At 49.3% G+C, this 14,585-nt stretch overlaps 1 pseudogene; it reads left to right on the forward strand.

Moving 5' to 3' along the window:
* Positions 1-2,715: 2,715 nt before the first annotated feature.
* On the forward strand, positions 2,716-12,536 carry LOC142915629 (large ribosomal subunit protein eL43-like; annotated as a pseudogene).
* The last annotated feature ends 2,049 nt before the right edge of the window (positions 12,537-14,585 follow it).

The following is a 14,585-nucleotide window of genomic DNA, read 5'->3' on the forward strand; positions in this document are numbered from 1 at the left end:
TCACACACAAACCTGCTTTGATCAATTTTATTTTCTAGCTAACTTTAATTTTTGGATAATATGAAAACTCAATCTCGGGATGTTGGAATTTCAACACAGCGTTAACATGATACCATCACGATTGCGTTGTTTCACCTCGATAGCGGCACCTGTGGTTAATTCCCGACGCGTAACGCAATCGATCGGTTGTTGAGAGAGAGATTAAAAACAAGCGAACTATTCTATCAAAACCTTGACCTTATAATATGCAAACTCGTATTCTTGAATGATTACACAACACGGCACTCGGTCTTTGATTCGTATCCAATCCTTAACACATTCTGATATGCGAAATTATTATGCTTGAAATCGTCAGCACAGTACCACGGCGATGTTCGTTCATTGATTCATCAACGATTATGCAATTAAAGCGTTCTACTGAAATAATTATGATTGCCTCATCAACGTAACTCAATGGGTGGGGATGTTTTTCGTTATCAGCTAATAGTTGACGCAGTTATCATGAGTCTTGTATGTTTAATGGGAGTGTTGTTGATTTCTTGCGTTGAGCAAACGCCTAGGTTGATTTCCTTGCCAAAAAAAATGTTTGTTCGTTGTGTAGCGGTGGGGGAGTGAGAAGGGAGTGTGGGGGAGGGGCATACGAACGACTGCCAGTTTCTGTCCACCGCTGGCTGGATGAGTCAGCACGACGCTCGCCGTCGTCGCGCCGACGACGGTGACGCGAAGTTGCGTGCTGTAGCACGCTGGTGGCACGCTGTTGGCACGTGCTGGTGCTGATGCTGATGGCACGCTGGTGGCGCGCTGTTGGCACGCGCTGGTGCTGATGCTGGTGCTGATGGCACGCTGGTGGCGCGCGCTCCCTCTCCTTGAAGATGCGCGAACGCGCCCGTGCTGATTCGCTGACAGCAGTTTCCTCCACTGCTGGATGAGCTACGCCGGCGCGCGCTCTTTCCGCTGCTGTAGTATCTGACGCTGCGCTCGCCGGCGACAGGTCAATTTTTTCTTCTGCTGAGTGAGCCGATTCGCACGCGCTCTCTTTGTTGAGGTTGTTGGCGGCTCTCTGACAGCAGGTTTCCTCCACTGCTGTATGACTCAAGTCGCACGCGCTTGGTCACTGGTTAGCTGAAGTTGTTGGCGGCTGCCCAAGCTTTTCCGCTGCTGGTTGAGCCACGTTGCACGTGCTTTCTTTTTGGAGATGCTCGAGCGCTCTCAGCGCTGATTAGCTGATAGCAGTTTCTCTCCACTGCTGTATGACTCACTTTCGTTGATACATGGCGACTCATGCGATCCTCGCTACTCAGCGAGGCTCGGAGCCAGCCGCTCCATGCGACTGCTCGTCCTGTGGACGTCTTGACTCGCTGATCTGTCTTCACTCTTGACTGTTGACTTCTCTGACTTTTGAAAATGCGGCTGACCGTTATATTCAAAGACAATTCTCTCTGCGCAGTGGAAAAGGGGGGGAGGGGGGTGGGGTTTGTGTGTGTGAGTTCGTGTGTGTGTACAGATGGCTCTCGCGCTCTTCGGGAGAGACAAAGGTGGTCGGGGTTGCTTGGGATATTGTTTAAACTCTTTCGTAAGTTTGCCCGTTCGCCTCATTCCTTCTCGAAAACCTTTGATGTGACTGTATTTTGTCTCCAAGCTTTGTTTTAAGAGTAAAAGTATTAAAGGTGAAAATCATTTGATAGCGAATTAATTATTGGATAATAATTCACTGATGTATCTGGTGGCCTGGTCTTAATTGGAGTGAGCACGAGGACCGCTAACTTTAGCTTATTCTTGTTATTGCATTTTAAATTTTAACTGTTGTTTAAAAAAAAATGGTTTAACCCGTGGGCGTCCTCATTTCTGGCTTGCGGAGGGCTTCCCTCTGCGTGACCTCCCTTAGGGCACATCAAACTCTTGTTAATCTGGAGATCTTCGCAGATAGCTGCTAACATCCTCGCTTCGAGAGTTTTATTATTTCTTTATTTATTAATGGCCTGTTTATGACCGACATCTGGTTTTTCGTGCGCCTGGCTTACGGGTTTTATTGATTATTTTTTTCATTTGTTAAAAAAATATATGATATATATAACGGCAAATATTATTGTTAATATCAATTTTCGAAAAGGCTCATATACAACAGGTGGGGGTTGTTGTTTTTGTTACCAGGCGAGACTGAAGAGAAATTTAATTTGGTTTTTTATTTGAGTTTTGCCAAGTTGCTGCGAGATGTCGTCGGCTTAGACAGCTTGGCGCTTCTGTGTAGAGTAGTGAGCGACTGGCAGGGGAGCGAGCGGCTTGTGTGTTTGTTAAATCGTGAGAGACGCCTAATCCCCTCTCTCGGACGGCAGAAATCGCCCCGTCGTTTATACCATCTGTATATGTTTCTCGCCATTGCCTGTGGGGTCTTCAGCGGGTCCATGTTTTAGGAGAAGCGTTTGTTCGAAGCAGTCAAATGTTTCCAAAAAAAATAACCCAATTCGTCAATCCAAGACCTGCATATTAAGTTTGCGAAAACGCCGTTGCAGAGCAAATGTGTCCCACTCTCCTCTTTTCGAACTTCGGCAGCTGGGCCTTCATCTGCCTCTTGAGCGCGCCAGTTGCACCGCCTGTACAATCGCTAGCCGTGCCACTGCCATTTCCGGGACCAACGCCGTGCACACGCACGACCGTACTGACGGCGGACTGCGCTCGCGTTCCCCCGGACGCGGGACGGGTGGTTCGTGCGGGAGTATGGGCGGGGGACTGCCCGGCAGCTCGCTCAGAAACACGCCGGTGGCCGTCGCGGGGTTCGGGGCCGTGGCGGGTCTGGCCGCGTTGGGCGTTCGCAAGATCATAAAGTATTAAAGCTTTCGTGACTGCATAAAATTACTCATTGGTTGAACACGAAATGTAACACTCTTCTGAAATTCGTGGTCCGCCAGGAAGTGTCTAGCTGTGTTGTTGGCCTGACTGGATGTGCTTCACGTAATATTTTTCAGGTTTGTTGAATTCTCGTCTCTCATCTTTTTGCTGTATTTACCGCCGTGATTTGTTCTTGACACCTTATGAAGATCGCTTGCGTTGTGATCGAAACGTCGTGATTGTTTTTTGTTTCAATATAATCTTATTGTATTTCTACATACATTTGCAAGATCCTCGGCGGATTCTGCTGAACCTTCCAAGCGGGACTAGGCCCCAATCGTGTCCGGCTCCCGTGCACGGCGTGCCCCACGGCGTCGTCGCCTCCGGCCGAGCTAAACGGAGCACCGCTACCGCGACCGCGGGGAAAAACATCGAGACTCTGAACGGACGCGGCACTCGTCCCCCCCCTCCCCTGCAAAGTTAAATTGTGGTGCTCAACGTTACCGTGGCGGTGGAGTCTTTGCAAAGATGCAGCTTGCAAATGCAGCTTTTTTGTTCTTTGGTTCTTTCGGTAAAGTCACGTAGAATGAGAATAAAATAATAAATTGATAAAATAAAATAACACAATAATATTCTCATTCTACGTGACTTTACCGAAAGAACCAAAGAAGATGAATCCTTGCAGTCACGAAAGCTTTCAATTAAAATGCAGCTTTTTTGTTTTGCGTGCCGATCTTCGCTGTCCCGTTAAGTTTCCGTTTCGTTAAAACCTGCCGCACGGGAGCGACGGGCCGCCGGGGTGCGTGGTGCCAAACCGTCGGTCGCGTTCTGTGGGGCCTGTCGGTGCTTTGTTAATGTTTTGAACCTCTCTGTGCGAGCGAGGCGTTTGCGTCTTTCCCAGCGAGAAAAACCCGACGGTCGAATGGAAATTGCTCCTGTTGGACGGCAACTGTTTTACTTTAATGGAGTCGTTAAATTCACGTTAGTCTGGCCTCAATGAGGCAGCATTGTAAGCGTTGGTAAAATTGAGCATTTCGGAAGCACTTATGTAAATTTTATTATTATTTTATTTAAATACAATTTCAGGACAGGGTGAAAGATTACAAACGTGTTAACGCGTGCGTTACATAGTTGCTACCGCGAACACGGCGAGGAATTGAATGACGCTTGCCATCACGGCAGCGTTTTGGCCATAAACAGAGCAATCAGTTCTCGTTGTTTTGGTCTTCATGCAACTCGAGCAAGCGGGAGTTGAATTTGGCAGCGGGCAGCAACAGCCGCTGCAGCGCCTTGCGTGAAAGTTGCAGGGTAGCAAAGCCTCAACTTGCAAACATATACGTTCTAGACTGTTCATATACGTTCTAGGCTGTTCATATACGTTCTAGACTGTTCATATACGTTCTAGACTGTTCATATACGTTCTAGACTGTTCATATACGTTCTAGACTGTTCATATACGTTCTAGACTGTTCATATACGTTCTAGACTGTTCATATACATTCTAGACTGTTCATATACGTTCTAGACTGTTCATATACGTTCTAGACTGTTCATATACGTTCTAGACTGTTTATATACGTCCTAGACTGTTCATATACGTTATGCGGGTGTTTAACCCACACAGTACCCCGGCGTTGCTACGACGACGCGCCACAGTAGCCACCATACACCCCCTGCACGCGCGCCACTCTAACGACTCGGAAGACCCTGGCCACTCCGAGGACAACCAGGATCTGGCCTGGCAGGTTGGCCCAACCCCCCGGGCCGAGATTGCTCCCCTGCATGATGCGTTACATGTGCCTTGGGCAGATTTACCTAAGGGGGAGGCCGATCAGCTGTGTGGGTTGTTACGGGAGTACACCGACGTGTTCAGCGAGCACGATTCAGATGTAGGCCGAACAGACCTTGTTAAGCACCAAATTGACACAGGTGCAGCCCGACCGATCAAACTCCCCGCATACCGGGTGGGCGTGCCCGAACGGACCCAGATCAAGGAGGCAGTCGTGGACATGCTACGTGATAACATAATTCACCCCTCGACGAGCCCCTGGTCTGCCCCGGTGGTGCTAGTGACGAAACAAGCAGTCACCCTCGGCGACGCCTTCCCCATACCGCGCATCGACGACACCTTTGACAGCCTCGCAGGAGCACGGTATTTTTCCACCCTCGATCTGGCGTCCGGGTACTGGCAGGTGGAGATGGCGGAGGAGGATCGGCCGAAAACCGCGTTTACCACCCCGATGGGGCTGTTCGAGTTTCGAGTGCTTCCGTTCGGACTCACTAACGCGCCCGCGACGTTCCAGCGGTTGATGGAGTTGGTAATGCGGGGCTTACAGTGGGAACAGTGCCTGATTTACCTGGATGACGTGATAGTGTTCAGCAGATCTCTGTCCGAGCACTGGTCCAGGTTGCGAGAGGTGTTCCAGCGACTACGAGCAGCCCATCTCAAGCTCAAGCCGCGTAAGTGCTACATTGCGCAGTGCGAGGTAGGGTACCTCGGACACCGAGTCAGCGAGGCGGGGGTGCGCACCGATCCGGAAAAGGTGCGCGCCGTAGTGGAATGGCCACGGCCCAGGAATCTGACGGAGATCAGGTCATTCTTGGGACTCGCCACCTATTATCGTCGATTTGTAAAGGGATTCAGCGAGATTGCACTTCCCCTCACCCAACTCACCTCCCCTAAGAACCCCTATCGATGGACGGAGGCCTGCCAGACGGCCTTCACCGCCCTCAAAGACCACCTCACCCACACCCCCACCCTAGCTTTCCCAGATTTCACCACGGACTTTATCTTGGACACCGACGCCTGCAGCAGTGGGCTGGCCGCGGTGCTGTCACAGGTGCAGGGTGGGGGGGGCAGATGGCGCAATGGCTGGCGCAGTTGCAGGAGTACAACCTGCAAATAGAGTACCGAGCTGGGCGTACGCACGCAAACGCGGACGCCTTGTCGAGGCGGCCCGCGGTGTGCGCCGAGACAAGGTTGGAGGAAGTCTGCCCGTGCTTCACGGGGGGGCGTTGCCGGCAGGTGGCAGGCCCCCAGGAGCGCACCGAGACTAACCCTCCCCCGGTGAGAGGCAGTGCAGTATGTGCCACAGACACCCCGGTAGGAGGAACCAGGGACCTGGCGGACCACTCGGCGGGCACGGGGCCCACACCCCGGGGCCCGACGGGTCGCGCAACCCCACCCGATCGGATCCAGGAGGACGTCGGCTGCGCCTTTCCGGGCCTGGACGACGTGCAGCTGAGACGGACCCAGCTGCGGGATCCGGATCTGGCGGCGGTGGAAGCGGCCCTACGGGAGAAGAAGGACGCCCTACCAGGACCCTGGAGTGGTTTGTATGCCCGGTTGTGCATGCAGAACGGGGTAGTACGAGAGCTGACTGAAGCCGGCCAGCCTGGGTGCATCTGTGTTCCCGCCCAGGTGCGACCCCAGCTGCTAAGACTGGTGCACGACCACCCGCTCGGGGGCCATGATGGGGAATGGCGCACTCGGGAAACCCTGCGTCGCCAGTATCTCTGGCCCAAGTTAGCACAAGACGTGCCCGCCTGGGTACAGGGCTGCCGCGCGTGCCAGCAATGCGGGCCGAAACCAGCGCGATACCAGGTACCCCTGAGACCGTTCCGCATCAGTCGAACGAATCAGCTGGTTGGGATCGACCTGCAAGGGCCATTCCCGCGATCCCACCGGGGCAACCGATATATTCTCGTAGCGGTGGAGTACTTCACACGCTATCCCGTAGCGGTGGCCATCCCCGATAAGACAGCCCTCGTAGTGGCCCGAGCGTTCGTGGAACACTACGTACTGAAGCACGGGATCCCCGAACGAGTCATTACCGACCAGGGTAGTGAGTTCGAGGCAGAGCTATTCCAGGCGCTGTGCCGGGAGTTCGGGATCCAGAAGGACCAACTACGGCGTACCACCCCCAGGCAAATGGGATGGTAAAGAGGATGAACCAGACTCTAGCCGGGAAGCTTAAACGCATGGCGGCCCCGAATCAACGGGACTGGGACGAACACCTCCCCTATGCTCTGTTCGCCTACACCACCACGGTACACACATCTACGGGACAGACCCCGTTCCTAATGATGTTTGGTCGTGAGTCTCGCCTACCCACAGATCTGCTGTTCGGTGTCCCTCCGCCGCAATGGGAGGAAGGGAGCCGCCCCGTGGAGCATCTGATGGAGACCCTACGAGGAGCGAGGGGCCGGGCCTACCCGCAAGGCGAGGCCGCACACCAGAGGCAGGAGCAGGGGACCCGACCCCGAATGGAGCCCTCCTTCTACTCGGCGGGCTCTAAGGTATGGCTGCACACCCCTCGCGTCAGGGCCGGGCAGGCGGGGAAGCTAACCACCTACTGGCGGGGACCCTGGACCGTGGGACGACAGATCTCCCCCTGGACGGTACTGATTCAAGGGGGGGAGAGAGGCCGGGAGATGGTGGTCAACGTCCGGCGACTAAAACCATGAATCGACTCCCTTTCATTCATGCTCACAACACCTACAGAACTGCATACGATCAATTGCGTTATTCCAATTCATAACCAAACCTCGTCACCGAGGCTCGACCACATAATCCATAACGACCTGCATTATCATACCCACGCCCACTCGCATAAATTAATACGATTATCTCTCGAATCTGCATAATTTATGTGCATAATTACACTGATTAACATAATTTCGGATAAATTAGGCACATTTCAAATTTCATTTAATTTTCATTATTTTCATCAATTTTCATAACACCTATATATACAACAGTAGGGTTAGCGGTTAGGGGTTAGGGTTCATTTGGATTCGGGGTTGGGAAAGGGTTAGGGGTTAGGGTTAATTTTTAGGGTTAGAGGGTTATGCTTAGGAGTTAGCGTTCGGGGTTATGGTTAGGGGATAAGGTTAGCTGTTAACGTTAGCTGTTAGGGTTATGGGTAGGGTTAGAGGTTAGGGTTAGGGGTTAAGGTCGGCGGTTAGGGTTTAAGGTTAGGGGTTAGGCACATCTGCCAAAAAACATTGCCAAGCTGCAGTGTGTACAAAATTATTTGGCAGGCGTCATGACGGGAACTGCAAAATCCGACCATGTTTGTCCAGTGCTCACTGAACTGCATTGGCTTCCTGTTCCCGAACTCATTCATTATAAGGTTGCACCCATTACATACAAAGCGCTTGCCACAAATGAACCACAATACCTTGCTGGTATCATCAAAAAGCATAAACGCTCATGCAAACTCTGGTCATCCTCGCACCAGCTTTTGGCTAGTCGTCGAATAAAGACGGTCGCTGCATTGCACGTTTTCAGATGCACTTCTGCAGCCATCTGGAATGTTCTTCCGATATTAGGAAGTTACTGGAGCTACGCATTTTTAAAATCTCGATCGAAAATAAATTTTCTTGAGAACTGCTTTTGTGCTTAGTTTGTTGTCCTTCCCCCGCACCTCCGATGATCATGGATGGCTATGTACGGTGTGATAGAAGTTCAACATACACACCAACATGGACACTCGCTAAATAACCTAAACAACATGGACACTCGCTAGATAACCGAACGAACATGGACAGTCGCAAAATAACCTCACCATCATGGACACTCGCTAAATAACCTAACCATCATGAAACACTCGCTAAATTAACTAACCATCATGGACACTCGCTAAAATAACCTAACCATCATGGACACTGCTAAATAACCTCACCATCATGGACACTCGCTAAATAACCTAACCATCATGGACACTCGCTAAACAACCTAACCATCATGGACACTCGCTAAATTAACTAACCATCATGGACACTCGCTAAATAACCTAACCATCATGGACACTGCTAAATAACTTAACCATCTTGGACACTCGCTAAATAACTTAACCATCTTGGACAATCGCTAAATAACATAACCATCATGGACACTCGCTAAAATAACCTAACCATCATGGACACTGCTAAATAACCTCACCATCATGGACACTCGCTAAATAACCTAACCATCATGGACACTCGCTAAATAACCTAACCATTATGGACACTCGCTAAATAACCTAACCATCATGGATACTCGATAAATAACTTAACCAACATGGACACTCGATAAGTAACCTAACCATCAGGGACAACTTGCTAAATAACCTAACCATCATGGACACTCACTAAATAACCTAACCAACATGGACACTTGCAAAATGACCTAACCAACATGGACACTCGCTAAATAACCTAACCATCATGGACACTCGCTAAATAACCTAACCATCATGGACACTTGCAAAATAACCTAACCATCATGTACACTCGCTAAATAACCTAACCAACATGGACACTCGCTAAATAACCTAACCATCATGGACACTCGCTAAATAACCTAACCATCATGGACACTTGCAAAATAACCTAACCATCATGTACACTCGCTAAATAACCTAACCAACATGGACACTCGCTAAATAACATAACCATCATGGACACTCACAAAATAACCTCACCATCAGGGACACTCGCTAAATAACCTAACCATCATGGACACTCAATAAATAACCTAACTATCATGGACACTCACTAACTAACCTAACCAACATGGACACTCGCTAAATAACCTCACCATCATGGACACTCGCTAAATAACCTAACCATCATGGACACTCAATAAATAACCTAACCATCATGGACACTCAATATATAACCTAACCATCATGGACACTCGCTAAATAACCTAACCATCATGGACACTCGCTAAATAACCTAACCAACATGGACACTCACTAAATAACCTAACCAACATGGACACTAGAAAAATGACCTAACCAACATGGACACTCGCTAGGGATATTAGGGCCAGGGATATTAGGGCCAGGGATATTAAGGCCAGGGATATTAGGCCCAGGGATATTAGGGCCAGGGATATTAGGTCCAGCGATGTTAGGGCCAGGGATATTAGGGCCAGGGATATTAGGGCCAGGGATATTAGGGCCGATTACGTTCCGCGCTGCTTTATTCATTGGTGCGAGTTTTATATGTGCGTTGTTTTTGCCGTGGTCTATCCACTGTTAGATGAAAGCAGTCCGCCTCTTTTTAACGACCTTGCGACTCGCCTGTTTGTGTTGCGCGGCGAAACGATTGATGGTGACAGACGCCTTCGCTGGGTTGCGAGTGTGGCTTAGACGGCCACGGTGTCGATCTATTTCATCGGTTGGACGAGCATGTATTCAACCCGCCACCGAGCTCGCGCAAGTAGCCGGTTTGGCTGCAGGTTGCACCGCAAGTGATGGCGTCTTAAGAAACCGCGTGTCCAGCAGCTGTGGACAGAAAACGCCATAAGCATCATATAGGCCGCGGGACTCGGTTGGGGATCGGTGCAGTAGTACTACCCTTATACGGTGCTTGTGATGCCTCGACACCTTCCAACTTGGTGTGGGAGAGTAGCAGCAGCACGAGACGTGCGTGTTGGCGCGGTCATTCTCTGATCCAGCAGTGTATTGACCTGATGACTGTTGGCGTCCCAAACCTGCTTGGAGAGTTGCCGCAGGTTTCCCTTCAAAAATATTCCTCGCTGGGTTCTTGATTGGTTTTATGTGCACATGGCTCAACACACGAGACCAGGCATCTGAATAATATATTTAACGTTTTTGTGCGGATTTAAATAATTTCCCGAGTGTTGACAATGTTTAATCTCCGTACAGGTCTTCTTGGATTAGATCGCGTAAATATGCAAATGTATCGTTAAACCTGCCACCGGCCGATTAGTAAGGTTTGTCACGTAATCAGAACATGCCAATTCGTTACTAGTACGGCACAAATCTGGTTGTCACCTGATGAAGCTAGGTGTAATTACTGGCAAAACGTCGTACTCAGATTGTAAATGTTGTGGCTTGGCTCTCCAACACTGATGTGCTGTACTAGTATACTACACAATACACTACACTATACAATACACTAGTGCTGTACTAGTAACGAATTGGCATGTTCAGTTTACGTGACAACCCTTACTAGTTGGCTGTCGGGTGGTGGCGGGTTTTATCGACACTTTTATATATTTACGCCATCTAACCCAAAACACTCTACTATGGATGATAGTGGTCGCGAAAGCCTACGTGTTAAACTTAATGTTTAATCTGCAATGCAGTAAATTGCCGATGTGTAGGGTATTCCACGCCACCAGACCTTAATGTTTACTGTTGTACGTAAACCGTTCTGGTGGTGTGGTTCGTTAAACTATCCTTTAGCCTTTGTCTACTGCGACCTATTCGATTTTGCCCAACCTCTTCGTGCTGAAAGCGTGCCATAGGTAATTGTAGACTTATGGGTGGCAATTGTTCTTATAAGGGCGAGTAAAATATAAACTTGAATATTGTTTTGTTTGGGAAGTCTGTCGTAATGTGACCTTGGTGCGAAGCATCTGAGCGGATATAAAACGCTGCGTGTCCAGGAAAATGACGTTTTGTGTGGTCTTTGCTTTCGGCTCTCTTTCTCCGTTAGGCAAAGCGCACGAAGAAGGTTGGCATTGTGGGCAAGTATGGCACGCGGTACGGCGCGTCCCTGCGTAAGATGGTGAAGAAAATCTAGATCAGCCAGCACGCCAAGTACACGTGCTCCTTCTGCGGCAAGGTGAGGGGCGCCAACCCACGTGGCAATAGGGGCACGTCTGGGCGTTATCCGGTGGCTCGCGCTGGTTGGGTCAAGTTGTGAGTGCCAGCCTGCAAAGGTCAAGATTGCAATTGGGTGGTGGTCGTCACCGGCAATGGTTGCCTCAATAGGTTTTTTTGCGAATAAAATTGGGCCTGCACTACTGTCCTTGGAGTTGCAGGGCAGAAAAAGCAGTCTCAGGTACGACTGCCTCGACCCTTAAACCGACTACAATAACAGGTCATCGGCTAATAAAGCAAGACTTTAAAGGACCGATAAAAAGTTAAACGTCGTTACCCCAAGGAGTGGCAGTGGCTGTTTCTGTCTGGGTAAATGGGATATGGCTTCTTTCAATTTTAATTTCAGACGTTACACGTGACTAACCCAGGGTTTTGTCGCCTGTGTACACCGATCACTGTTCATTAAACACTCTTCTAGACATTCTCATTTGCTAGACACAACTCCCATCGCTTCCTCTGCCCTACCAATTTGCCGTGGTTGCTCATGATAAATGCACTACCAGTGAAGATTTCCATCCACAATTCCCATAAATTGCCCTCGTGTTGTCCTTAACAAATTGGGGTCCTCGTGTTTTAGTACACGCACACGTGTTGTGCTCACGCTTGTTAACTGTGTGCCTTGACCGGTGATTTCCGCTCAGTGTACCTGTGGTGCTCGTGTTGTCCTTGTGAAAGCCAGACCAAGATGAAGAGGAGGGTGGTGGGCATCTGGCACTGCGGCTCGTGCACGAAGACCGTGGCAGGAGGTGCATGGACCTACAAGTACGTCTTGCACGCTATGTTGAGCCAAAGCCTAAGATGCTTTTACCGTTCCTTATCGTTTTCTGTAATATTTTCAAAGGTAATTATTTTGAAAATGACCAAGGTGTGTATTATTAGGATGAAGGTTTAGAAGTGTTTATTACGATGTCACCCAATGTGTGTAACCGCCCGTTCCTCCTTCAGCACGACCTCGGCTGTCACAGTGAGGTCTGCCATCCGCCGCCTGCGTGAGCTGAAGGACCAGCGAGGGACCCTTCCCACACTGCTCACACCACCGTCCTAGCACACCAGGGAGATCACAATAAAGTGTATATGAACCAGCATCAGTGCCTGTGCGTTTTTTGTTCTGTGCAGTGTGCTCTTCATTTCTGCATCATTGCTCGCGAATTGGGAAATGACAAAGCACCATTGCTGCCACCCCCCCCCTCACATCGCTAATGCCCACTTAGTGACCAGTGATGCTGCGTTCATTCACATGGTGCCACTTGGGTGAGCTGGTGCAAGGCATCTCAAGTTGTACTGCAGAGTTGTATTAAGTGTTGAGGACATTGGTAATGAACAAGTATTTGAAACATCACAAACCAACACGTTTAGATTTTGTAATCAGGCGAGGGCAGGAGGCAAGGCCCCGCGTGGCTAGGCCCCGCGCTGTAAAGTTCCAACCTGGACATCGATTCCCATGCTCGCTGCTACTCAACTGACATCCCTACGAGAGAGAGCTAGGCTCTACCTTGGTAAACAACAACAACCACCACAACCACCACCACCACAACGATGAGAATTTCTCACCTCGGATTTCAGTGCAAGCGCGCACACGGCAGCTTCCTGTTGCCTCGCGACAGCAGTAAGTAGTATGACGTCACTTCCCTCCCACGAGCGGCTCTCGAAGTGAATAAATTATGTTAATGAGACCAGACCATACGTCGAGGGATGGGGGCGTGGGCGCTGAACCCGTCGCAATAAATTCGCGACGGCTTTAACGAACACATTATGTTAATGAGCCGCCAGTCACTGGGCGTAGCTTTGCCCAAATAAGGATTGCCACTGGACCGATATCGGCAGTGACCCAGGCGGAGGTGACGTCACGCTCAAGAGCTCGGTGGACGGAGGAGGGGTGAATACCTTGGTGACATGACGTCACTAGCAAGGTACACCTCCCCCTTGCGTTTCACGCCGATGAGGTATGGCAGAGTGGTGACGTCACAGAGTTGGAGTTTAAGTTGATTTAGATTCATTTTCTACTGCTCCCTCCCTTGGGTGTGTGAGCTCAGCAACAACAACGTGGACATTATTGTGTATACACTGTGTGTGTACACTGTGTGTGTGTACACTGTGTCACTGTTTGTGTGTACACTGTGTGTGTACACTGTGTGTGTGTACACTGTGTGTGTATACTGTGTGTGTGTATACAGTGTGTGTCCGCATTGAACCGAACCCCCGGCAAGGCCATCTACTTAATGACGAGAGAAAATTCACACGAAATGAAGTCTTCCAGATGTAAATTGATACAAGCTTTTAATGAAGAAATAAAATCATCTAACTCAAAACACAACACAATTCAAAGATGTTTCATTCTAAAACTTCAAAACGGAGCATGGGGTACTTGCGTGAATGCGTCCTTCGTGTGCAAATGTTGAATGCGTCCTTCGTGTGCAAATGTTGTGACTTTCCTGGCCTGAAGGCCGTCAACGTGTTGGACCTTTATTGGTGCACAGCGTCTCAACAACAGCAGTGGGGTTTGCTTCAACCGATGGTTACGAACATCCAGACGTGAATCAGCAAGGACCATATCTAGTCCCAGTTAGACAAAATCAACGTCAACACGTAAGACAAAACTACAATTTGTGTTGTAGAGAATGTACCTCCTCCTATACGTGTAACCTTCAAGTGGTATGCCTTGTAACTGATGAATGATCCGAGCGTGCTCCCTATTTCAAGGAAAATGAGTTGCTCCAGAGGCAAACGCTTCGTGAAACACAAAAGTACCCTTTGACCTGTATCACAAGAACAACGGGTCTCACCTGACTTCTCTGTACAGGTTACTTCCAAAACACACACACACACTTTGTCCTAACATCACTTATTCAATGTGTGACCTCAGACAAAATGATACATGTACGCGCACAATCAGACAAGTATTCATTCTAAATCATTGACGGGCATATTAACAACATTGAATTACTGCAGCGAAATTGACTGCATCACGTTACATCGTATTAACAAGAAGTAATTTTACAAATACGCACCGTCTGCTTAACAGTGTATGTACAACAAACTATTGTTGCGTCATTCAAAACGAGAAGGCCGTTGCATGCTGGCGTCTGGGTCAAAATGTAGCAAATTCTAAACATTACGCTACAAATAATAGAT

Source organism: Petromyzon marinus, unplaced genomic scaffold, assembly GCF_048934315.1.
Source record: "Petromyzon marinus isolate PM22_M1 ecotype Great Lakes invasive population unplaced genomic scaffold, UKy_Petmar_22M1.pri1.0 PM_G_Scaffold_33, whole genome shotgun sequence".
NCBI lineage: Eukaryota > Metazoa > Chordata > Hyperoartia > Petromyzontiformes > Petromyzontidae > Petromyzon > Petromyzon marinus.